We start from the raw sequence: 25,623 nt of genomic DNA, 5'->3' as shown, positions 1-25,623 counted from the left end.
CACACATTTCTGAGGCAGAGGCCATCCTGGCCCTGAGTCACAGCTGCCTGGCTTCACTGGGGATCTAGTGCCCAGGCTTCTCAGCAACGTGGAGCTCTGGGGATTTCTGTTGCGCTGGTACTGATGTATGAACATCTATAACAAAAGTTAATGTAATAACAATGGCACAATATAAGGTTAACAACTTAATTTCTTATTTCTCAGAAAGCTTCTTTAAGGTGATATGAAAGTTGTTAATGCCCTGTTAACTTCTTTAAATTCTAGTAAGGTATATAAGGAGGTATATAATGACATTAGGCTCATTAAAAAACTCTTGCTCCTTCCTGGGATTGGAAGAAGAATAGCGTAAAGTGTAATAGAGTAACAATTGTTTAAGTGTTGTGTAAAGTGCCATATAGCGATTAACGAAAAAATAATGAAGAATTCCTCCTCACCTTCACATGACTCTAATCATGCGTTTTTGAAATAGATGTTTTCAGTCTAGTTCTGGATGAAGTCCAGCTTCTTCTTTCTGATCCTTATTCCTAATCTCAGGGTGATGTCCACCTTAGATACTTAAGTATTCCTTTCTCCACTATGAAACCTAGTTTTCACAAGGGAAGGATAAACAAACTCATGTTCAAGTGCCAATCGGGTGTGATAAGGCTTAGCCTGTGTTTCCCAGAGGCATTCTAGTGGAAAGGAGTTAGTCAAAAACTCCAGGCTGCAATGCCTGTTCTGCCACTTATTTTATGATATGTGAACCCAGCACAACAAACTCTGAGGCCAGCTTCTCTTTTTTAAAAATAGCAGCAATATGGGGACTTCCCTGGTGGTCCAGTGGTTAAGACCTCATGCTTCCACTGCAGGGGCCACAGGTTGATCCCTGGTTGGGGAACTAAGATCCCTCATGCACCGTGTTTGGTCCATAGCTGGTACTCAATTTATGTTAAAAAGTCTTGTTAATTTACTCAAAAGAGAACAAAACCTTAATCCAGAGAAAACGGCTTTTAACTGTGGAATTTCATATTGTTTGAGAAGAATTTGGTGGGCCTTTTTTTGGGCTCCCTTAAATCATATTTTTATAGGTAGTTGCCAACTCTGTTCTCTTTCTTTCTATAAGGAGAACAATACACTTGTCTCCATCTCCACCATGGTCTGACATGAACTTGTTTCAGCCTGGTTGTGTCAGGGGCAGGGACCACAAAAGTGCTTTCACTAAAGTCTAAGGGAGGTCACGTGTGGGGTGTCTCTTTCCAGTTACATAAAGTTCATTTCATATGAAGATACGATTCCCTCCCCATTCCCAAGACACTAATCTGTAAAATGGTGAACAATGACCCTCAAATAGTTGTGCATTTCTTTAATCATCTTGTATAGATCTATATGTTAAAACGGTTTCCTAAATCTACATTTTCCAGCTGCTGTGGTTCAACCTTTGAGGAGGAAAGGAAAACGGATTCCAAACTGTCGCTCACTTCTCCGTATCTACAAAGCACCTATAGGATGGGGGTACCACTTGATTTTATTTTCTAACTTTCAAGCTGGCCTTGGATAAATACCCTTTTATTTTTTGCTCCACAGAGATGCTTGGATAAAAGATCTGAAGAGTCCCGTCAAGGGCTCCAGACGGCCCGCTCTGCCTGGTGGTAATACATCAGTGGTGAGCTCTGCAGCAGGACTGGCGCCCCGGGGGCCCGCGCTGGAGCAGCAGGGGCACGAAGGCAGGGCTCCGGGCCAGCGCCCTCTCACATCGCCTTAGGAGGGGACACCGCCCAGGCGCCCGCGTTGCTAGGTCTTCTGTTTGCCGGCTTCTAAAAGAACCCAGAGCGGGACCAAAGCAAACCTGGAGGGGGGCCGGAAAAGCTAAAGCCCCTTCTCCAGTCGTCAGTCGGGAAAAGCGGACGCTCCTCGGTTGGCCTCTCCCGCCCGTAGCCATCCCGGCGCGGGGCGGGGTGCTGAGGAGCCCCCTCGTCCTTGGTTCCTCCCAACCGTCGCCGGCCCCGGCGCCCTCGCTCCCGCTCCGCCGCGCACCCCCGGTCGCCGCCCGCGAATGGTCTGGCCCGTCGGTAGCCACCACCCCTTTGGCTGCGCCCCCTGCTCCAGCTGCTCCGGGTCGAGCGCCGGCGCCCAGAGCTGTGGCTGCCGCGGGCGGTGGGTGGGTGGGTGGGCGGCCGGAGGGGAGCAGCCGACATTCAGCGCAGGCTGCCGGGCCCGGGGCGGCCGCGGTGGGAAGCCAAGGCGCGCGGGAGCCGCGGAGGGACCGCCCGCAGCCCGGAGGCGAGGACCCGGGCTGGGTTTTCCTTACCCCGGTGAGTACCTGCTGCCCCGATCCTCCCTGACCCCCTTTCCCTGTCCCCACGCCCCCGAGGTGTCGGCCCCCGCCCGGACGGTCACTGCTCCGGGGACACTGGCCCCCGCGGGAGCAGCGGCACGGGGAGCTGCTGCTGTTGGTGCTAATGATTCAGCACCATTCGCGCCCTGAGAGATTTGGGCAGAATGGGGGAGGGTGGGGGGGTGCCGAGGTCAGTTGCCTTCCTCTCCTCAGCTTCTGGGTTCCAGATGAGCGACCCCGGCGGGCGAGGTCGGGTGGGGGGAGCTAGGAGGCTCCCTACTGGCTTGTTCTGTGATTCTGTCCTTTTCCCACATCACGGTACAGACCTCCGTGAGTGTGCGGTGCAGTATTCAGTGTGTCTTTTTCGCACAGGCGAGTGAAGTCTAGGGCCCTTTTCTATACCTGTCATTTTCTCTACTTCTTCCTCGGTTGGATGCCCAATTCGTGCCATCATTCGCTCAACTTCACATCGCGTTGCATCCCCCGCTAACGTGTGAGAAAGATGCTGTATCCAAGTTGTCTTGTATTCAGAGTGGGTTTGATTGGTCTTGACATAGTAGGAAAAGATTTAAGGGAGGTAGGAAATAATACTTTCAGAGCCTAGGCACTTTATATATACATACATATATATATATATATATATATATATATATATATATATATATATATATATAATTTCATTAAATCATGACAACAACTCAGAACCAAATGTGCAAAGTGAAGAGCGCGGAAGTTAAATTACGTGCTCAAGGTCACAGCATAGGTATTTGGTTATAAGATTCCCTGATCCAAAAGCCCACGAACCTTCCACTGTATTAAGGAGTTGTGTATCCAAGTTATATGTACATATATATGATTTATTACATATTAAACATAGTATTAATTTTCATAGAAGTAATCTCAAACAACAGCAACAACCTGTAAACTTCCTGTGTATGGAATTATCATTCTTTTAGTATAAAAGTAGGAGCATTCTTTGAATTATTTGAAAAAACATACTATTTTCTTAGAAAGCATATGCCAAAAAGTAGTATCTGGACCACACTGCATAGGAGAGCTAGGTCATAACAGGAGCTGTTCAACACATTTTTGGCAGTGATAGATGGTGAATGCTTTGTGCTTTGGCATAGCAGGTGATAGCTCCATTTTACAGACGAAGGAACTGAAATACAGAGAAGGTTCAAGATTACACAGCTAGCTAGTGGTGGAATCTGGACAAGCATTGACTCTTACACAAAACATGTGTTGTAGCAAAGTGTAGCTCTGTACAGTGGGAAACTGTATTGATTTGTTTTTACCCTGCCCTTCAGAGTCAACAGCTATATTGACCTTGTATGCTCTTTCTATAACAACAATGGATGATAGGTTTTTCTTTGTTCCTTGCTTGGCCATTTGATTTGCTTTCATTTATGATTTATATATTTTCTCTTAAGATATGCAACTCTTGTTGATGTTTCAGGAAGCAGGTTGCTATAGTACGAATGCTCATTATCTCCAAGTACTGGGCTAGTATATGAGGGCAGATAGGAACATAGTCATCTTAGTCCATCATTCCTAAAGTATTTAACCATTTGCATTGGAGAATTCTTTTTTGAGTTGATGAGGATATTGATAGACTAAAGGGATAAAATGGAGGCACAAATTTACATTTGTTGTTCAGACAAGGCTGTTAAGAGAAGTAGAGTCTTGAGATGAGTCTTAAGTTTGGTTTCTAGGAGGTCATTTCTTTTTGTTCTTTATATGGCTATAGACCATGCCCTGACCTCAGTGAGGGCTCTTGTGGTCCAATCTGTTTAATCCCAAAGGAGACAGCAGAATTGGTATGACTGAATAAGCAAAAATACAATCCCACTGCTATTTAAAAAAAAAGGAAAGTGCATGTTCTAGCGTTGGAGGGTCAGTAGGAACATTTTAAAACAGATGCAACACACTTTATTTAGATAACATCACTGAGTATGAATATAATACCAACTTGGCTTTAGAACTGTATTCTCTCTCTCTCTTCCCTTCTCTCTCTGTGTGTGTGTGTGTGTGTGTGTGTGTGTGTGTGTGTGTGTGTTTGTCGAATGACTACTATCTGCAGACCATCTAAATTCTAAAAGTCTAGCTGGGGAAACTAAAAGTCTAGCTGGGAAAATATTTACCTACATACGAGCAATTAACCAAATAGATAGAATTGGCTTAATACCGGAAAAATGTAGTACAGACTTAAGTGCCGTATGAACACCTTAAGAAGACGGAGAAATAGTAATGGCTAGGGTCATAAGAGGATCAGGAAAGTCTTCATGGATGGAAGTGTATTAAATCACTCTGTGAGAGATGGGAAGACTTTTAGTAGGAAAGAGAAAGCCAGATGAAGAAGTTCAGCAGAGAAGTGGTCATGTACTGTTTGGATGCATGGTGACAAATTATGAAGAACCTTGCATATCAGGCAGTGAAATCTGCTCCTTATTGGGTAATCATAGGGAACTAGTGTAGGTCGCTGAGCAAGCCAAGTTTCTCTTTGGCTTGTCTTGCTCACATTCTCCATATTCCTTGTTCCAAGTGCAGTTTGAGAAAATGTTATGTGTCCTGGGTACTGATATTAAAAGCTCTAAACCCAGAAAGTTTTCTATGCAAGTAAGATTTTTCCTCTTCCAAGGAGGTTTGCCTTTTTAAAAGCTTTTCCCCTTTCATTATAGTATTACAAACAATTTGGAAACTAAGAATATATAAAAAAAATCACTGTAATCTTACTAACTAAAGACAACCACTATTAACATACTGATGTGTTTCCTTCCACTCTTTTTTCCGTGCATAGTTTTAATCATGCTGTGTATATTATTACTTTTTATACATTTTTACTTTAAATTTTATAACAGTAATTTTCACTTAATTACAATTTGGCAGTGAACATTTAAAATGCCTACATAATTTTCCATGAGGTAGATGTGCCATAAATTTCTAATCACTCCTCATTGTCACTGTATTTTTAAAAAAATTTTTATTGCAGTATAATTGATTTGCAATGTTGTGTTAGTTTCAGGTATACAGCAAAGTGAATCTGTTATACAAATACATAGTCACTGTATTTTTGATGATAATAAATAACACTGTGATGAACATCTTTGTTCATAAGCTCTTTTCTAAATTTTAGAAATTAGTTCCTTAGGATAGAGTCTCAGAAATAAAAGTTCTGGGTTAAAAGGTTCTGAGTTCTTGTTTGACTTTTTTTTTAAAAATTGAGCTATAATTGGTATATGACATTTTATTAGTTTTGGGTATATAATGTAATGATTTAATATTTGTATATATTGCAAAATGATCACCACAGTAAGTCTAGTTAACATCCATTACCACACAAGGTTACAGATTTTTTTTTGTGATGCTTACTTTGACTAAATTTTATGCAAGTTTTAAAACTCTACTGGATTCTGTATGTTCTCTTTGGAGCATTAGCATATTAAGTATAGGATATTTGCATATTAATAATTAATAACACTCCTGGCTGTGGCTCCTCACATTATACTATTTCAGGCAAACTTGTCTTTTGATTAGAAAGGTTAGTTAAATCATGGGTACTGGGAGAAAGGCAGGCAGTTGGGGCCACTGAAGAGAGAAGATGTAAATAATGGAGGACAGGTTTGGTGAGAGTGAGCAAGAGTTTGTAGCCAGAGAAGGGGCTTGTGTGATGGACTACTTTCTGGTCCTGGTGTTGTATTTGTGGACGTCAACTCTCTCCTTTACCGTGCCCTTCCCTCAGGAATCCACCCCTATCCTCCACACAATATCTGTCTCTTTCAAACTTCTTCCACCCTCCTGTATCAGGTTCCCAGGTTTCAGCTTCAGTATCTCGGCAGTGCAAGGCTTATGAACTCGCTCTCGCGTTCTAATTTGGAGAATCCACATAGGTGAGCGCAGGAATTCCAGACCTCCTTCACTTGTCAGCAGAAGCCCAGGTTACAAGGTGCAAGAGTGTCTGGTGGACATTGAAGACTCTCGCCCTCTCCCCCGTGCACATTGCCAGAGATGGCCTTTGAGAACAGCAGCCGCTGGGGAGTCGCCTAAGGTTTCCAACATCCCCTGCCCTCGTTCCGAGTATTCCTCGACCAGAGGAAATTCCCCTCGTTGAGGAGAGACAGTGTGCCTCAGTGTCCCACCAGTTGTAGGGTTACATGACACCACCTCCTTGGACAGGTGCATTGGCCAGGCCTCTGCCTTGCTCCCCCAGGCTCTCACCTGGGTTTCCTCTGGATCCCGCCCCCATTCTCCTTGGAATTTGAGGCCAGGGAGCCACTGAGGCAGGGAGGCCATGAAGTGTCTCTGAGAACCAGTGGAAGGGGAGTTAGGGATACGAAAGTGCCTCGAGGGCACAAGTAGGTAGCAGAGAGGCAGGTACTTGGGATATATCATCAGTTTGGGAAGATGTGAAAGGAAACAATGAAAACTGAAGCATCACTTTACAAACCAAAAATAGGGCCCGTCTTTTTAGGACCTGACAGATGATTTCTGGTGGAAGTTGGGCACTGAGGTAGGCTGAGTAATATTCTGGGCAGAATTTGTCGTGTGCTTAGTTGGGACCTACTATTTAAAACAGTTTGCTTAAGCTGTTAGAAGGTGGTAAATCTATTTCCATTCCTCCCAGGCATTATTTGTCAAAGTTCAACTGGGCTTAGTCAACAGTTTTCCCTCGGGTTAAGTTAAAGCTAAAAACTTAGATTATTTATTATTATTATTTATTCTCCACTATCCTTATTTCATTAGTTCCCATTTGACATTTACCTAACACGTTCCCACCCATGGTACACACGATAGTTGACAAAGCCAAGGTGTTGGGATTGTTGAGGCTCTGGGAGTTGAGTGATAAATCCAATTTTCTCTTTTTTCTTTCACTTCTTACTTGTAAGCAGCTAGTTGGCCTGTGTTTCTTTGACTTCTTTGAAGGTTTAGAGTTAGGTGGTCAAGTGGTCACTGCGTCTCCCCTGGGGCTGATTACTCCTTCCTTTTGAAATTGATGATATTTTTGGTCCACTGGGCATGCTGAACTGTCCACATTGTTTGGTTTTTCTAAATTGTGTCATGGCACCTGAGCTTCCAAACTTCTGTGTTATTTTTGTTCTGTGTAGCTATGTGAAATGGAACATTATGTTTGATAAAAGATTATTTTGAACATTTCTATCTCTTTTACCCACTACTTTGCAAAGTCTGAACTGGTGACACATCTAATTCAGCAAGGCGGCAGTAGCTTGTTTTTATAAAAATTCTCCTCCCTCCTCTGTGAGCTTATTTGCAGTGAAGTTGACTTTTTACAGTAAATTGAGCATTTGTAGATTTGGAAGATGGATCAGGAGTAATCCAGGCAGCAGCTTCAAGATTATTTCTATGCTCTTTGCTGGATTAGAATTTTAGGGCTGCTTAGGTATACTTCTCATTTAAGGTAGTACTGTCTTTCTTTTGTAAGAGAAGAGAGCCCACTTAAAATTTGTGTAAAATCTAATTGATGTGATTCTAGTACTATGTTTGACTGGCTTTGTGATATGAATGGTTGTATGTGTGGTGTATTGGTAGGAAAAGTCAGGAACTGTGGATTTAATTTGCATCATTGCATTTGATGGGAAGATTTTTCATGTGTAATTTTGTCATTGCTATTATTTAAAATATATTTTTTCCAAGTATTTAATAAATAAAATCTGTAATCATGTGTGACATTCATAGTGATTGCTGAAAAATCAGGACAATAATTTTAGCACACGTTTCAGTTTATATTTAGAATCGGTCTGTCTGCAGTTACCCAAACAAATATGTGCTAGCTACTCTATGGAGAGGAAAGATAGAAATTGAACACTTTCTACAATCAGCTTAGTTCACATGAAACCAGATGCAGACGTTTTCATTTAGCTGTAGGTTTGATCACATCCAAGACGATAATATTGTATTTAATTACTTAGCATCTCTCAATCTAGAATCCTAAAGATTGGCAGATATTACTTCCTCCGTTTTAATGATGTGAGAAATCGAGCTAGGCAGAGGGGAAAAAAAAACAGGCACAATGCATGCCGAATCATCGTAGGATTAGAAATTGGTCTACAGCTGCCGCTTTAATACTAATTTTGACAATAGGTGCTACTATTTACGGTTATATGTAAAAAAGGGGATGACCTTCATTCATTTATTAGATAGTTTTAATGGTTTTACTACTTTTACAGTATTTGAGAAAAAAAAAAAAACTCGTCAAATCCATTGAAGACTTTTTCCTAATCTCTGATGTCTACTTTTAGTCCATGTCAGTTTCACCCTTAGTGAACACACACATACTTCAACCATTATTTTTGGAAAATGTAAACAAGTTATTTCTGGAACTTGCTGCAAAAATTAAAGGAAAACAGACATTTTAATATTCAGGAAAGTTTTAAAGGGAGGGATCAGTGCTTCTTAAAATCAAGTGGACTATACATATGTGGAAAACTTTTTCACTTGTCAGAAGTCAGTGCCGAATGGGCATTTCTGGCAGAAAGAAAAGTTTGCTGCTACATATGTTAGGAGGTTGTCATTTTGGAATAGGAAGCATTTCCTTTTTTAAAAATGTATCTTGGGTATGTGTGGAGAGCTATTTTCATCCTTGACTAAGGAATTAAAAGTTAAATGTATTTTTCATTAGTTATAGTATGGCCTATTTACTTCCATAATGTGCTTGAAAGCGTATCTGTGAATTTTGTTTTTGAATTCATAAGGAACCAGAATAATAAATATAGGATGAAGTGAAGGTCCTAAAGTATAGCTTCTACTGAGAACAAAATTAAACAAATACACTCAGCAGTACCTGTGAACAGATATTTAGATCTCCAAGTAAAATTACCTAATGGTAATCCAAGAGTTTTTCTCCCCTTGGTATAACTATACATATTATGGTAATATGCAAGTGATATTCATGTTTTCTTGAAGAAAGAAGTCCAGAGTAGTGTAAAAATACTGTGATTTATGTAATTATTTGGGTGATTTCTGATATTTTGTAGGCATTCCACAAATGCAACAATTTTTTCTTTCAGTTAATGTTTTGTATTTTTTATTGTGATAAAAACACATAACATAAAATTTACCATGTTAACCATTTTTAAGTGTATAGTTCAGTAGTGTTAAATATATTCACATTGTTGCTAAATATATTCACATTGTTGTGAAATAGATCTCTAGATCTTTCTCATTTTGCAAATCTGAAATTTTATACCCATTAAACAACAACTCCCCTTTCCCCTTCCCCCAGGTCTCTGGTAACCAGCATTCTACTTTCTGTTTCTATTAGTTTTAGTAGTTTAGATACCTTAATATAAATGGAATCATACAGTATTTGTCTTTTTGTGACTGGTTTATTTCACTTAATAAAATGCCCTAAGGTTTTATCCATGTTGTAGCATATGACAGGATTTCCTTCCTTTTTAAAGCCAAGTAATATTCCATTGTATATACACCACATTTTGTTTATCCATTCATCTGTTGATGTATATTTGGGTTGCTTCCACATCTTTGCTATTGAGAATAGTGCCGTTATGAACATAGGTGTGCAAATATCTCTCCAAGACCCTGCTTTCAGTTCTTTTTGATATATAGCCAGAAATGGGATTGTTGTTATATCATCTTTGGAGAAATGTCTGTGCAATCCTTTTCCCATTTTTAAATCTGGTTATTTGATTTTTTGTTGGTGAGTTGTTGGAGTTCTTTATATCAGATAAATGATTTTCTCCCACTCCATAGGTTGCCTTTTCACTCTATTGATTGTGTTCTTTGATGTACACAAAAATTTTGTTTAATGTAGTCCCATTTGTCTAGTTTTGCTTTTATTGCCTGTGTAGCACTATTTTTAGCAGTTTAAAAATGTATTGATAGAATTGTTTCAAGTTGTTGTTTATTATTTTCCTCTTTATTCTTTGAAGTCCATGAGATTATTTTTGAGACTTTGCAATTATGATGCCTGATATAATTATTTAACAAATTATACTTAATTTTGATTAACTTTTTCTTTTTGGAAGATCCATTTTTTAATCTGTTTAATGTAGAATTTTGTTGCTATAATTTAACTAATATGTTAATAGGAATTATGTTAAACCTGTACATTAATTTAGGGATAATTAACATTTAAAAATAATTAATTAATTAATTAATTAATTAATTTTTGACTGCATTGGATCTTTGTTGCTGTGCGTTGGCTTCCTCTAGTTGCGGCAAGTGGGGGCTACTCTTCGTTGCGGTGCTAGGGCTTCTCATTGCGGTGGCTTCTCTTGTTGTGGAGCGCGGGCTCTGGGCACACAGGCTTCAGTAGTTGTGGCACGTGGGCATGGTAGTTGTGGCCCATGGACTTAGTTGCTCCATGGCATGTGGGGTCTTCCCAGACCAGGACTTGAACCCGTGTCCCCTGCATTGGCAGGCAGATTCTTAACAACTTCACTGCCAGGGAAGTCCAGAATTAACATCTTTACTACATTGATTCTTCCAATCTGTGAACATGATATGTGTCTCCAGGTATTTACGTCTTCCTTGATTTCTTTTATCAAAATACCATAATTTTAATTACACATATCTTGCACATGTTTTGTTAGATTTATACTTAAGTATTTCATATTCTTTGGAGCAACCGTAAATGATACTGCATTAAAAATTTTTGTTTCCATTTCTTTGCTGTCAATATATAGAAATGCAATTGGTTTTTGTGTTGGTCTTGTATCCTGAAACCTTACTGGACTCTACATTTTGGATCTAGGACTGTAGATCCTTTGATTTTTTTTAATGTAGGCAATCATGTCATTTGCAAACTGAAACAATTTCTTTTCAATCTGTATGCCTTTAATTTATTTTTCTTGCCTTGTTGCAATGGCTAGAACTTCTAGTATTGTGCTAAATAAGAATGGTGAGAGTGGACATCCTTGCCTTCTTCCCAATATTAGAGAAAAATTATTCTGTCTTTTACAATTAAGTATGATGTTAGCTGTATGTTTTTTTATAGATGTTCTTTATTAGGTTGAGGCATTTCCCCCCTCTGTTCCTAGTGTACTGAGACTTTTTATCCTGAATGGTTATCAAATTACATCAAATGCTTTTTATGCAACAATTGATATGGACATGTGATTTTTCCCTTAGCCTATTGATATGGTGGACTGTATTGATTAATTTTTTAAATATTGAATCAGCCTTGCATACATGGAATAAATCCCATTTGGTCATGTATACATGACACACACATACATACACACATACCAACACACATACATATACATGCTTATTGTAGTATTCAATTTGCCAACAATGTTAAATATTTTTTGCTATTAATTTCAGGAGAGATATTGGTTGTAGTTTCCTTTTTGTTGTGCTTCCTTTATTTGGTTTGGTTGTTAGAATATTACTGGCCTCATGTGGTATTAAGAAACTACCGCTTGTTGAGTTTGGTGTTGTATCAAATTCAAATATCTATAATAACCTGAGAAGGGTATTAAAATACTCCTTTTTCCAACTACATATCTCTGTGAGGCCAATTTTTTCCATATATTTCAACCAGAAGAACTTATCAAAATGAATGCAGAAACAGGTATGAGAATCTATTTTCTTGAAGAAAGATATTAGAGGAATTTGAAAAAGTACAAAACATTGTTACTCACTCCTTTTTAAAAAAACTATGGTTATTTTTTAATACAGTATGTTTTTGTTAACATGTAATGGTTTTATTATTGTTATTTTAAAATGAATGAATCAGTATTTTAAACATTTATCAGTTTTACTTTCTAATAAGCTGAATATTGATAGATATGACCCACAAAAACAAAGCTCAACAAAACTGAAAGAGCATAAAGAGTTCCAGCACCAAAAGTTTGAGAAGCACTACTAAGACGACCAAGGCAAGGAGAAAAGTGAAGCCAGAGGCATGGGCATATTCATCTCACACTTGGCATTGGTTTAAATAAGTTGTTACATGTGCACATTTTCCTCTTTCTCTGCTAGTATTTTTATTTCACAAAAAGATGCTTTTTTCCTCCACATCAATTCATTGATATGTATGCTAATCTCTTAGGAAAAAATACGATAAATAGACCAATAGAAGTCCATAATGTAATCTTCACAAAATGAAATCCCTCAAAATTATCTCCACCCTAACTTTAACAAATGTCTTATACAGACTTATAACTATATTTTAAGTTACAAATTATAATAGAAATATTAATTCAGTTATAACTTATGCAAGGATGAAGTAATTTAGAATGTTTTACCAAGAATTGACTAAAAGATAGTGCAAGAAAAATTTACATTACTGTCTTTTGATTTTGATTATTGTAAATGGCTTTTCTTTTGTATTTTTCCCCAGTACTTCATTGAAGTATAATTTGTATATAGTAAAATGTACACCTTGTAGAGTTTTTATAAGATTTTGGTAATACCATTTGAAGTTACCTAGTTTGTAATAGAATGAACATGCAAGATGAGATGATAAAAAAATCTTAGAATATCAGTGAGGGAAAAAATAAGATGAAGTGAGCTAGGGGAGACATTAGCTCACAAAATCCATGTTACGAAATCCTGCATGTCTATTAGAGCTGGACACGCTTTTTTTTTTTTTAACATCTTTATTGGAGTATAATTGCTTTACAGTGTTGTGTTAGTTTCTGCTGTATAACAACATGAATCAGCTGTATGCATATGTATATTCCCCATATCCCCTCCCTCTTGCATCTCCCTCCCACCCTCCTTATCCCACCCCTTTAGGTGGTCGCAAAGCACTGAGAGCTGGGCACAGATTTAACTCAAGCTTTCTAACTTCCAGGCAAAGAGGGACATACAAAAAGTTTAATGATTAATTGAAAAGCTAATCAAAGAGAAAAACAAACCAATTGCCTAAGAGGAACAAAGTTGTTCCTATGTAGAATCCAAAGTGAAATTTATGCTACAGTTTCTTTTAAAGTGGATTCAGTATAGTGTAATGCAAAATGTCTTCAACATCCTTACAGTGGAATTCAGTAGGATTCCTTGGGCTATTTTTTATAATGTCCTTCAATGGGCCCATGATGTGGATCTGTGTCTTTGGGGGAAGTAACCTCCAAAGATCTGATTATTTTCTTCTCTAACATGAGAATAATATCTGCCTTGAGAGCATTGTGATATAGGTGAAGATTATAGTCTGTGCTCAATAAATGATAACTATTCTTCTGTTATAGGGTGGCTGTGACCAGCAGTGTAGTGTGGTCCAGGTATGTAGCTCTCTGATGATCTGGCTTAATCTAGGAATGGATGTTACAGTGTCTCAAAGAAAGTTCTGCATACCTTTTAGGAATTCCTTCATACATATTATTATTCTTAGCTGAGATGTTAAGGAGCAATCCGTTTGAGGTTTTGCTCCCTGAGAATTACCTGCTATTATTTCTTTTCAGTCAAGTAAAGAATTCCATGATTTGAGAGTCAGCTGGACCGAGTAATAGGACTTTACCAAATGTATATACCTAAATAGAAGGCCACAGCTCCTCTGCAGCAAATGGGCTAAAGTAATGATCTTAGACAGGTTTAAATCTCCTCCAAAATCAATTTTGCATTTGTTCCAACACACAGAAGAGTAGGTGTTGGAAGTCCTAAATTTATGACATGGAATGTGGCTCCAAATGCCCATTTCAGCTAGAACAGTTTCAGGTACAGATAAAATAGTTGGAATTACCACTTCCGCCTCTCTTGCAGAGAAGTGTAATTTTTTTCTTCAGACCAAAATATTTTTTCTGGAGTGTTTTTTAAACGATCAGTTAAGTTTCTATGGAGAGAAAGTGAAAACAAAATTGTTGGGGTTTAGAAAATTCTCACCTAGCAAAAGTTGAATTAGGCCTCAGACCTTTTTGAATAGAGGAGTAAAATTAGTTTGTAGTAACTGCATGAGCATTTTAGGTTGGTTTGCTTCCTTAAGCAGTAGTCTTTTAAAGTCAACTATCAGATCAACGTAATGGGTATTTGATTTTTAAAAATCTTTTGAGCGTTTGAGTCTAATTTTCTTTCATTAGTAATCCCGTGAGAATTTGCCTTAAGTAAGTCCTACAATCTGTACACATTTTCCACATCATTTAAAGCCTTCTGGGGCTGCCCACGGTGGACTAACTCAGATTCACTGTGATGTCTGCAGGCGGCTGAAGCTAGAGCACGGGCTCCTCTCTGTTTCCCAGGGCCCACAAGAGAAAGGACGGCCCAGATCCTTCTTGTCCAGACTAAATCAGTGGGAAGGTCATGATCTTAGGTTTGGAGTCAGTTAGGTACTTTTAACATGTGCTAATGAATGAATTAGACTCAATTTTATATCCTAGCCTCAGTGATTGTTTTGAAATTCTAAGCAACTAATTTGATTATAACATAGCTAAATTTCCATCATATTAGACATTTCCATTTTCCTCACTGCCAGATTAGAGTTTTGGGGTTTAAATAAATGCTTATTTATTTGTAATATATAAAGATAACATAATCTATTATTAATTATAAATGATTATTAATATATAGTATTATATGTTATAATAATATAATAAACTATAATTCTCATTCAGTTTTCCTTTTCCAAATACCAAAACACCTCTTGCTTTATTGGAAAGTCTTCTGTATAGTTTGATTTAATTTTGATTTAAACTGATCCTTAAAAAATGAGTTTTACCATGAGTTACAAAAATCAGTTATACAAATATAAAAATATTTAATTATTAGATTTATGCTACCTATTTATTAGTCTTGCTTTCATGGTTGAGATTTGCAGTTTCTCATAGGAAAACTAGATGAATGTTTAATTTTTGGCAAAGAGCATTTCTTCTCTATATTATGGAAAATCTGCAGGATGTCATTCTAGAGGGTAAATACGAGAGCTACCCTTTCCCCTCCCCTCCCCTCCCCTCCCCTCCCCTTCCCTCCCCTCTCCTCTCCTTTCCTCTCCTTTCCTTTCCTTTCTTTCTATGACTATAATTTATCTGTCTCATTTGAGTTTTGGATGTGGTTCTGGTTTAAGGTCCCTTAGTCCATCTCCTCTAATTAGTGGATTCTGGTCTGTGAGGAGCCAGATAAATGGACTGGGAAGCTGAGAAAGAAAAGCTTCTCTGGTTCATATAGTTCCCAGGGCACATTTGTAACTCAATCTCTATGACTGGTATCTGCATCATTTTTATCCTGATGGTCTTCTTAAGCAGTTGTCTGAGACTGTATAATATAATAGATGAAGGGTTATTATTTTAGCTCTAAAATGTTTAGGTATATATTTGGTAGGTGAGATAGCTGTTATATAAATTCTAATGGACTAAAATGGGGAAAATAGGAAATTCATTTTTTTTGTTATAGGTTACCTCCAGGTTATAAAGTACAAGCTAAATACTTAGCAGAGTATAGGTGAAATAGTCATATAACTCTTGTTAACGAAATTACGTGAAAAAGGAAAACGTTACTGTATTCTAAAAACATACTTAAATTATCCAATCTTGGGATCACAGTATAGCTCTGCAAATTATTTCTTTTACCTCCCCACTGCCCTTTTCTGGTCCAGAGGAACCACATTTAAATTGAAATTCAAATGTAGCGAGCTCAGAGTTTTGTCTACTTCCAGTCCTTCTGTCTGTGCTCCAAGAGGAAATACTTGGCTTATGACCATTACTTTACCCTCTTTGGACATCATCAGAACTGTGGGCGCTGCAGCCTGCTTCTTCCTGAGATGAATCCGCGATGCTGTCTGCCAGTCAGCTCCAGCCATGGCTGTCTGTTCATTCTAATAGTTGGGCCCCTAACGTTAGGTGAAGCTACATAAAGTAGAAGGTCATAAAGCCATTTGATTTGGGCCAAAAATTTGAAACCAAAGAATGGTATGTGATTTTCTTCTTCATGTTTTAAGATTGCAAAAGTTTGTAAGTAGAAATTTTGAAGGTTAACTTTGCAGAAAGACTGGCAGAAATTTTCACATGGATTCCTAAAATAGATTTTTAGGGAGTATGCTTTCTGGCATTCTTCCAGTTTTAATTCTCATTTATATCCTATTATAATTTTAAATTACTTTCTTCTAATGCTAAATAAATTTGAGTTCTGTTTTATTTAAATTTCTATAGCTTCTATTAACTGGTGCTTACTAGATATGGTGAATGATATCTGTTAAATGTCTTAATTATTCAGATCACTGTGATAATATTGGACTTTTGACTGATCAGGGATATAAGATATTAAAACCGCATATTTGTATATTTGTATATATATTTATATATATATAATGTATATTTTTAAAAGACTTTTTTTGAATAATCAAATAGTGCCAGTATTTCAGTGAAGTTAAGAAATGTGAAAGACATAATAAAATACCTTTATTTAGATGAACATAGATGATAAAAAGAGTTTGGTGGAGTTAAGAATTTAAGATTAAGAGAGAATAAATCATTATTTGTTTCGTTTTGATTTGCCTTTTAGTAAAAATTTTTTTTTCCCCATTACCATTTGGAATGGAAACAAATGGAAACAAAACATAACCTGTGTAGTGTATTTTGTTTGGTAAGTGTTCAGTAAATCTGTTTAATTAAACCAAGTATGAAAACAGAAATTGGAAAAGTCTATTTAATATTAAAATAGATAAGAGAGTAGGCTGGTATAAACAATGTAGGCTAATGCAATAGAAATACTGTCAAAGTTTGTCTTCCTGCTTCTTTGATGTAATCCTTGGCAGAGAAAGGGTGTCATGTAGACTAGGTGTCGATAAGCCAGATATTAAAGTAACAATATTTGTGATTATTTAGAAAGATGGAAGATGTGATTCATTCTTAATTTATATTTTGTATCACCAAAATTTCATGAGTAAAATAATGCAGAGTTGCTGCAACCTAATTAAAAAAAACCCAAACAATCACATTAAGCTCTACTATGTATCAGGCTCTGTGTTTTGTTCATATTGCTCAGAATGAGAGACACTGCCTTTTCCAGTAAAGAACTTTAAATCAAATACTTTAAAAATATGATACAATGTGGTAGATTTTGTAACAGTGTTCATGTGAAGGACAGACCATTCTGCCTAAGAGATAGAAGGAAAAGAAGGGGCATCTAAGCTGTGCTTGAATGTTGGGTGGTGAAGGAATCATTCCAGGATTAGAGAAAAACACAGGTTAAGTGTATGCAAATTAGAAAATGAATACCATTTTCAGGATCGTCTTTTTATCTCATGCTTTTATCTCTAGCTAGAATATTTTTCAGACATATTTGGCTGCAACTCATGGTAAGAAGAAATAACAATTTATTTCTTGCCATAGTATACATACACCCAAACACACCCATGCGTTCCCCCCACCCCCTACCAGAAAGAAAAATGTCAAGACTCAGTACTTACTTTTCCTCCTACATGCAGTGTAGTCTGTCTCTCTTATATTTTCATCTGTTCTATTCTTTCATTTAAAAATGCTGATTGAATCTCAAAAAATTGATTTCATGACCCTCTATAGGTCATGGTCTGTATTTAAAAAACAAATAAGCAAAAACCTGTACTAGAGTTCAGAATTCATAGGGAGGACCCTTTCATACCCAATATGCAGGTTTACAAAGGAACTATTTGGCTTTTTCTCATCAGGGTTTCAAGATTGTGAGAAACATGATGGCTTTAGCATATTTGCAGTTCAGAAGGCAACATGGTATAGTTCGAAGGTCTTGAGAGTTGAGGAGACCTGTCCAAGCCTTTGACAAGTTAGTGAATCTCTCTGAATCTCAGTTTTCCCATCTATAAAATGGAATTAATAAAACAATCTATGAGGATCAAATGAAATAACACATCTATTTAAATAGTGGTTCTCAAACTTTTCTGTATGTTTAAATCATATGGGGAGCTTTAACAAATTTCAATGCCCAGCCTGTAACTCAGACCAATTAAATTGGAATTTTGGGGGCTGGGACCCAGGCAAGCATCAGTATTTTTTTTTTTCTTTTTTGAAACTTTATATTTTTTGAATAGCAACTCTTCATATTCCCCTCCCTTCAGCTCCTGCCAACTGCCATTCTTCTTTCTGTTTCTCCTTGTTTGACTATTTTAGACACCTCATAAAAATGTTATTATGCAATATCTGTCATTCTGTGACTGGTTTATTCCACTTAACATAATATCCTCAAGGTTCACCCATACTGTCATATATGGCAGGATTTCTTTCTTTTTTAAAGCATAATAATATTCCATTATGTGCATATACCACATTTTCTTTATCCATTCATCTACTGATGGACATTTAGGTTGTTTCCATGTCTTGGAATGAACCTGGGAGTGCAGATATCTCTTCATAATCATGATTTCAATTATTTTGGATAAATACTCAGAAGTGGAATTGCTGGATCATATGGTAGTTCTATTTTTAATTTTTTGAGGAAACTTCATACTGTTTTTCACAGTGCCTGCACCATTTTACATTCCCACCAACAATGTGAGAGGGTTCCAGTTTCACCTCATCCTCACCAACACTTGTTATCTTTTTTTTTGTTTTTTGGATAATAGCCAGTCTAATTGTGTGAGGTGATATCTCATTGTGGTTTTGATGTGCATTTCTCTGATAATTAGTGATATTGAGAGTCTTTTCATATTCCTGTTGACCATTTGCAAGTCTTCTATGGAGAAATGTCTATGCAACTCCTTTGCCCATTTTTTAATTGGTTTATTGTTTTGCTATTGAGTTGAAGGAGTTTCTCATATATTATGACTATTAACCCCTTATCAGATATATGGTTTGCAAATATTTTCTCCCATTCTGAAGGTCATCCTTTCACTCTTTTGACAGTTTCATTTGCTGTGCAGAAGCTTTTTAGTTTGATGTAGTCCCACTTGTCTATCTTTGCTTTTGTTGCCAGTACTTTTGGTGTCATATCCAAGAAATCATTGCCAAGACCACTATCATGAAGCATTTCCCTTGTTTTCTTCTAGGATTCTGCAGTTTCAGGTTTTACATTTAAGTGTTTAATCCATTTTGATTTTTTGCATATAGTGTTAAGATAGGGTCCAATTTCATCCTGTTGCATGTGGATGTACAGTTTTCCCAACACCATTTGTTGAAGAGACTATCCTTTCCCTACTGTTTATGCTTGGAATCCTTGTCGAAGATCAGTTGACCATATTTACGTGGGTTTATTTCTGGACTCTCTTTTGTTCCATTAGTCTGTGTGTCTACCCTCATGTCAGTATCATGCTATTATACTTACTATAAGTTTGTAATATATTTTGAAATTAGGAAGTGTGTTACCTTCAGTTTTGTTCTTTCTCAAAATAGTTTTGGCTTTTTGATGTCCTTTGTAGTTCCATATGAATCTTAAGATTGTTTTCTCTATTTCTATAAGAAATGTCATTGGGATTTTGGTAGGGATTGTATTGAATCTGTAAGTCATTTTGGGTAGTGTGGCTATTTTAACAGTATTGTCTTCTAATTCATGAACGTGGGATGTCTCTCCATTTATTTGGCCCTTTTAGGATTTCTTTTGTCACTGTTCTGTAGTTTTCAGTGTACAAGTTTCACGTCCTTATTTAAGCTTATTCCTAAGTATTGTATAGGCATAAGTATTTTTTGAAACCTCCTCTGGTGCAGTGTATGTTGAAATGCCTGACTGTGAAGCCTATAGTGCAATGTGTGGAATATGGTAGGCATTTGATACATGTCTGGTTTCCTTGATTAACAACATCAACAGTAATGTATAGCTAACCCTTCTGTGGTGCTTACTATGTTTTAGGCACTGTGCTAAATAAGCACTTTTCATATCATGTAGAAAACACTATGTTTTGTTTTTGTTCTGTCAAACAATAGAATAGCATATGACTGAGAAAAAAAGGGAGAACACTGCTTACTAGAGAGGAAAATGGCTACTTTTATCATCAGGAGCTGAGTTACCCATGCAGTTATTTCAATGAATTATAGAATTGTCTTTCACTGAACAGCCTCAAGAATATAGATTGGATACCTTAAAAAATATTTTAGACTTACACAGTGACTTATACTTACACAGGTATAGCAGATCAGTTTGATTCAGATAAATATCTCAAACATAAGTATTCTAGTTTTAGTAGAAATGTATTGATATTATATAGTGGATTGTGTCTGGTGTATATTTTCTAGAAAGTACAAAAAAGTGAGTATTAACCTACAAATGCTTTTGCCACTTGACATCAAAATCTGTTATGCTTAATGTCATGATGACTGGAATATTTTTTGTGTGCTTATTAACAAGGTCTATATTTTCCATTGTATTAAGTCGATATACTTAGTAGTCTTCTGGTATGCTTTTTGCTATTGTTGTTTGTTTTGATTTTGGTCTTAGGAAGCTTATTTATTTATTATAATTATTTTTCAGTATGATTTTTCTATAATATAATTGCTTCAAAAAGAATATCTGAATGATTTATTTCAAATATATAATTTATTAGTTGCCTTTGCATTTAAATAAGAATTTACTAGTTCTTGTCATAATCTTTAGTTTGCTTCTTAGTTTTCAATAACAGCTTCCATAATGGTGACTGAGAAAGTATTCATTTTTCATGGACGTATGTGTTCCTTATACTTAATAATGTTCAAATAACAAAACAAACATTTTTTTGTGTCCAGGAAATGGATTTGTAAGTTGCTACATCAACTTTGTTTAGATAAAATGCATTCTTGTCTTACCTTTTTCTTTGTGCATTTTCTTTCAACCTATTCACATATTAAAGCATTTGTAGGGTACATATGCTCTTAAATTTAAATGAGTTAGTAGATGTAAAGTTCTTAGAATAGTATCTGGTACTTAGTAAACATTTACTATATGTTAGTTATTATTTATTGGCAGTGACTTACAAAAATGCATAATGCAAAAGTGTATCATGGTAGAGTCAGATATTTGCAAAAGAAGTTGAAGAACTTTATGCTTTCTGACTGAGAATAAAAGTTGGTATTTCTGCTTGTCAGTGCACCTGAAAATGAAATGCTTGATATACCAACAGGCATCATGTATTCAAAGCTGAAATTAGGTATTTAAAATTGAAGTGTCAGATTTCAGGAAGGAAAATTAGCTTTTTAAGGTTTTACAGCTGATTTAGTTTAAAAAGCTTTGCTATTGAGGATATCAAGAAAATTGAAGAATTTTAAGCCTAAAGAAGGGCTTAATCCTTTACTTTGTTAGCCTTTGTAGGCACAAAATTAAATTCATTTGATAGCAGTAGAACAGTTTTGAGGTGAAGTACTAGTAGAGAAAGGAAGAACATTTTCTGAATGTAGGATTTGAATGAAGGATTATTTGTTTCCAGAGCATTCCAATATGGTAAAACCCAAGCTAGGAATAATCCACTTGGCTTGGACTCTAGAATTTGTGAGAAGTATCTAAACCATTGAGTTGAGTCTTATGAAGATTGACATGTATTGTCAGTATGATTATCTGCCATGTGCTCTCTGCTGTCATCATTCTCAAATTATTACCTTTGACACTGTGGAACTATTAGAGTCTCTTGTGATTGACAGTTGAAATCTAGAATGTGTCACACAGGACAGCCATTGTCAGAGGCCATGTGATTTACTTAGAATTAATGACTAAGCATATTTTGTAGAGGCAAATGAAATCATACACTCCTTATGTGACTGAAAAAAATGGCTTAATTTTGTTAGGAAGAAAAATTTAACTCTCAACCCATCCTTTCCACCCTCTTCCCTTGGCTTTCCTCCCTTACTCTTTTTTGTTTCTCTTTTTTTATTTTTGGCTGCGTTGGGTCTTCGTTGCTGCGTGTGGGCTTTCTCTAGTTGTGGCGAGCAGGGGCTGCTCTTCGTTGTGGTGCACGGGCTTCTCATTGTGGTGTCTTCTCCTGTTGCAGAGCATGGGCTCTAGGTGCGTGGGCTTCAGTAGTTGCAGCACGCGGGCTCAGTAATTGTGGCTCGTGGGCTCTAGAGTGCAGGCTCAGTAGTTGTGGCACACGGGCTTAGTTGCTCCGCGGCATGTGGGATCTTCCCGGACCAGGGCTCAAACCTGTGTCCCCTGCATTGACAGGCGGATTCTTACCCACTGTGCCACCAGGGAAGCCCTCCCTTACTCTTATTTCTTTCTTCTTCCTTACTTCCTTTTCCTTATGAAAAATTAACTTCATCCTTTTGAAAAACGTTTCCATATAAATATGCTATGATATACATTTCCCCCCATTCTATATTCCCTTTGATTAAAGGTCTTAGGGTGTGTTAAAATGATGCTAACGGAAACTAAGCCATGGCATTGTATGACATTAGCATACAACTGTGTTGTTTAAAGTGCTGTGCTATGTCTTCCCATTAAGTTTATTAATTTCTGAAAAGAAGATCGTGCTCATAGAGAGTTTACTGTGGAGGTTAGTCACAGAAGGAGAGATTTGGTGAATCTGAATGGATACAGTATAAGGATGAATTTTGTGCCTGGCTGTAGAGAGGTAGCGGGATTAAGTTTCTTTTTAAAAAAGCAACGAATTTGGTGTTGGACCTGGGCTCTAGCCTTAGCTGGTACCTAGCATGGCCTTAGGCAAGTCAACTAACTTCGTAACTTTCAGCTTATTCATTTGTCAAATGAAAAAGAAAAATCTTATTAAGTTGGCCTTATAGTGTTGTGAAGGGCAAAGGGATTGATAGTGTGAATGCTGGAGTAAAGCTGTTCTTTGTGCATAAGTGATAAGGTACCAGTCTTACCACTTACAGCAATGTAACTTCATCTATTCATCTGTAAAATGGGAATGATAATAGTTCCAGACTCATAGCGTTTTTGTAAGTATTACATGAGATAATCTATATAAAGCATTTTACATAGTGCTTTGTACAGAGCAAATATTCATTCATTTATTCACTCATTATTGAGCGCCTGTCATGTCCCAGGTGCTTTTCTAGGTGCTTGGAAAACACCTGTGAGCAGAACCAAACATAGTCGCATTTCTTTGCAAGTTTATAGGCCAGTGACAGAGATGGAATTGATTAAAAATAAATGTATAATTATTACTATTAGTGCTATGAAGGAAAAGTACCCAATGTTCTGAGAGTAATGTCAGGGAAGGTGGGCTCTAACTAGGCAAAGGCCAGGGACAGATGGAGGTGGATTTCAGTCAGAAAGAATATCATGTATAAAGCCTAGGTAGTGGGAACATGCAGTGGGTGGTTACCGCACAGAGAGTGAAAGGGAAGGTGGCTCAGAGGCTGGAAAGACAGGCAGGCTAATCGGTACTTGCATCTGTTCAGGGTTCCATCAGGGAAGCAGAACCACTAAATATTTATTATAAAGATGAAAAGCAGCCTACAGAGGGCTTATAATTTTGCATCTGGTGCTGGGTCAGCAGGGCTGAAAATCGGAAAGAACTAATATGAACTAGAATCTACTAGAACAGATTGGAACCCATAAGAACAAACTGGAACGTATATCTGACTCTTGCCTTCTTTAGTCTTGACAATGTGGGTGACCTCCAGGAAGAGGTGCTGTTCTTTGCCATGGAGCTGCACGTGTGCCTGGTCCAGAAAGGCTTGATGTGCCAGGATTTGGAGAAGCTGAAGATCTGGAGCAGCTGCAGGCTCAGATGCTGCTCTATACCAACAGGGGGAGCCAGCAGATTAGTATCAACATGCGCAACAGTGCATGACGCCCCTGTACTGACCTTTGGAGCACAAAGGCTACTTCTTTACTTCTGCCTTCAAAATTGCATGCAGATTTCTTCTTGTGGCTAACTCTAACCTGAAACTATGTAAGGAAGGGATATCTAGGAAATATTGTTAGCTTAGCTGAATTGACTAGTACCACAGGTCTTTTTGGGAAAGGTCTTTTTGGGCCATGAGTGGGCTTTTGGATTTTATCAGATGAGCACTGAAAAGCTGTCAAAGGGGTTTAAGCCAGCTAGGATGATGGGGGGAAGGGAAGTGCGAGAGTAACATGACAAAATTGTGATCAGATTTGTATTTTGGAATCTGCCTTGTAGGAAATGGATTGGAGGGGACTAAGAGTATAAATATGAGTATTTCTATTAGGAACCTAGTGTAGTGGTTCAAGTGAAAGAGTGATGGTGGCTAGGACTAGATGTGGAGGTGAAGGGGACAGAAACAAGTAGATGGGTTCCAAAAATAATCAGGGGGTAAACAAAGCAGGACTTGAGCATGGAATTGCTAGGGGGTAGGGAGAGGAAGATTCCAAGATTATGAGTTTGGTTTTGAGTTTGTGGTGACATTGAGAATATCCAGAAGATGGAAATGTTCAGTAAGCAGTATGATATTAATATTAGTCATTGCTGTAGTAGTAGAACCATCAGTAGTAGTTGTTAACATTATTATAGTTGACTTATTTTCTGGGGGCCTGAAACCATTTCTAATTTATATATGGACACTCAGTGCACTGCTCATTCCCTGGCATAGAACAGGACTAATTTTTTTATATCCCTCCCTCTCTCGACCACTATTTGTTGACAAAATCTCACATTTTCTACTCTTGTAGAGAGTTAACCTCTCTATGTCTATTAATTCTCCTTTTAGCTCTTAGAGAACCCTCATTCTGGGGTCAGTAAACTTTTCTGTATGAGGTCAGATGGTTTCTATTGCAACTATTCAGTCCTACCGTTTTAGGGCAAAAACAGCCTTAGACAATAATATGCAAATAGGGGGTCGCTGTGTTACACTAAATATTTATTTATAAAATAGGCAGTAGGCTGGATTTGGCCTGTGGGCTGTAGTTAGATCCTTGTGCCTAGCCCATTAGGCATTTCATTTCTTTTTTATTTTTAATTATTTTCAACTCACTGGCTCGACATATTCAAGTTTTTTCTCTCATATCCCTCTCTTACTACACACCTCCAAAAAGACCCAACTTTCCTTTAGACCTTCTTTCCCCTAAACTACATGCCATCTTTCTTTTCCCATTCCCTTTTGAAGGTCATCTCTTCCTTCTTTTATCTAGTAAACCCTCAGTAATCTGACTTTTCCTGTTGCGGTCCCCCAAACAGTCATAACCTCCACTTTTCTAAATAAGTTGACTACTTCTTGGTCGTTTTTCTTTTTGATTTTTCTTTCTGTAGTACTCATGTGGTTGATCATACCTTACCTTTTTGGAAACCCTGTTCTCCTTTTGACTTCTGTGACCCTGGAGTCTCCTTATTCTCCTCCTATCTCTGATGGTTATATATCACTACCTTTTTAAAAATTGAGGTCTCACACACATGCACACACACACAAATATATGTAACATATATAGAGTAAAGAGCACACATATTAAGGATACGGATTGATAGATTTTTAAGTATGTTTAAACTTGTGTAAGCATCACCCAGGTAGAGATATAGAACATTTCCAGCATCCCAGGTTTCCCTCATGACTGATCACAGTGAATGAACTCTGATTCTACCCAGAGGT

At 37.4% G+C, this 25,623-nt stretch overlaps 1 protein-coding gene across 6 annotated transcripts in view; it reads left to right on the top strand.

The window, feature by feature from the left end:
- Window positions 1-2,177: 2,177 nt before the first annotated feature.
- Window positions 2,178-25,623, top strand: part of TTLL7 (tubulin tyrosine ligase like 7) — a 156,943-nt gene continuing 133,497 nt past the window's right edge. For all 6 annotated transcript variants that reach the window (XR_009503733.1, XM_059925190.1, XM_059925202.1 and 3 more), the window contains exon 1: window positions 2,178-2,291. The gene's annotated coding sequence lies outside the window, so the exon portion shown is untranslated. The remainder of the gene's footprint in view (window positions 2,292-25,623) is intronic.

Source organism: Balaenoptera ricei, chromosome 1 (genome assembly GCF_028023285.1).
Source record: "Balaenoptera ricei isolate mBalRic1 chromosome 1, mBalRic1.hap2, whole genome shotgun sequence".
Lineage (NCBI taxonomy): Eukaryota > Metazoa > Chordata > Mammalia > Artiodactyla > Balaenopteridae > Balaenoptera > Balaenoptera ricei.
This window is presented reverse-complemented; position numbering and strand designations above follow the sequence as displayed.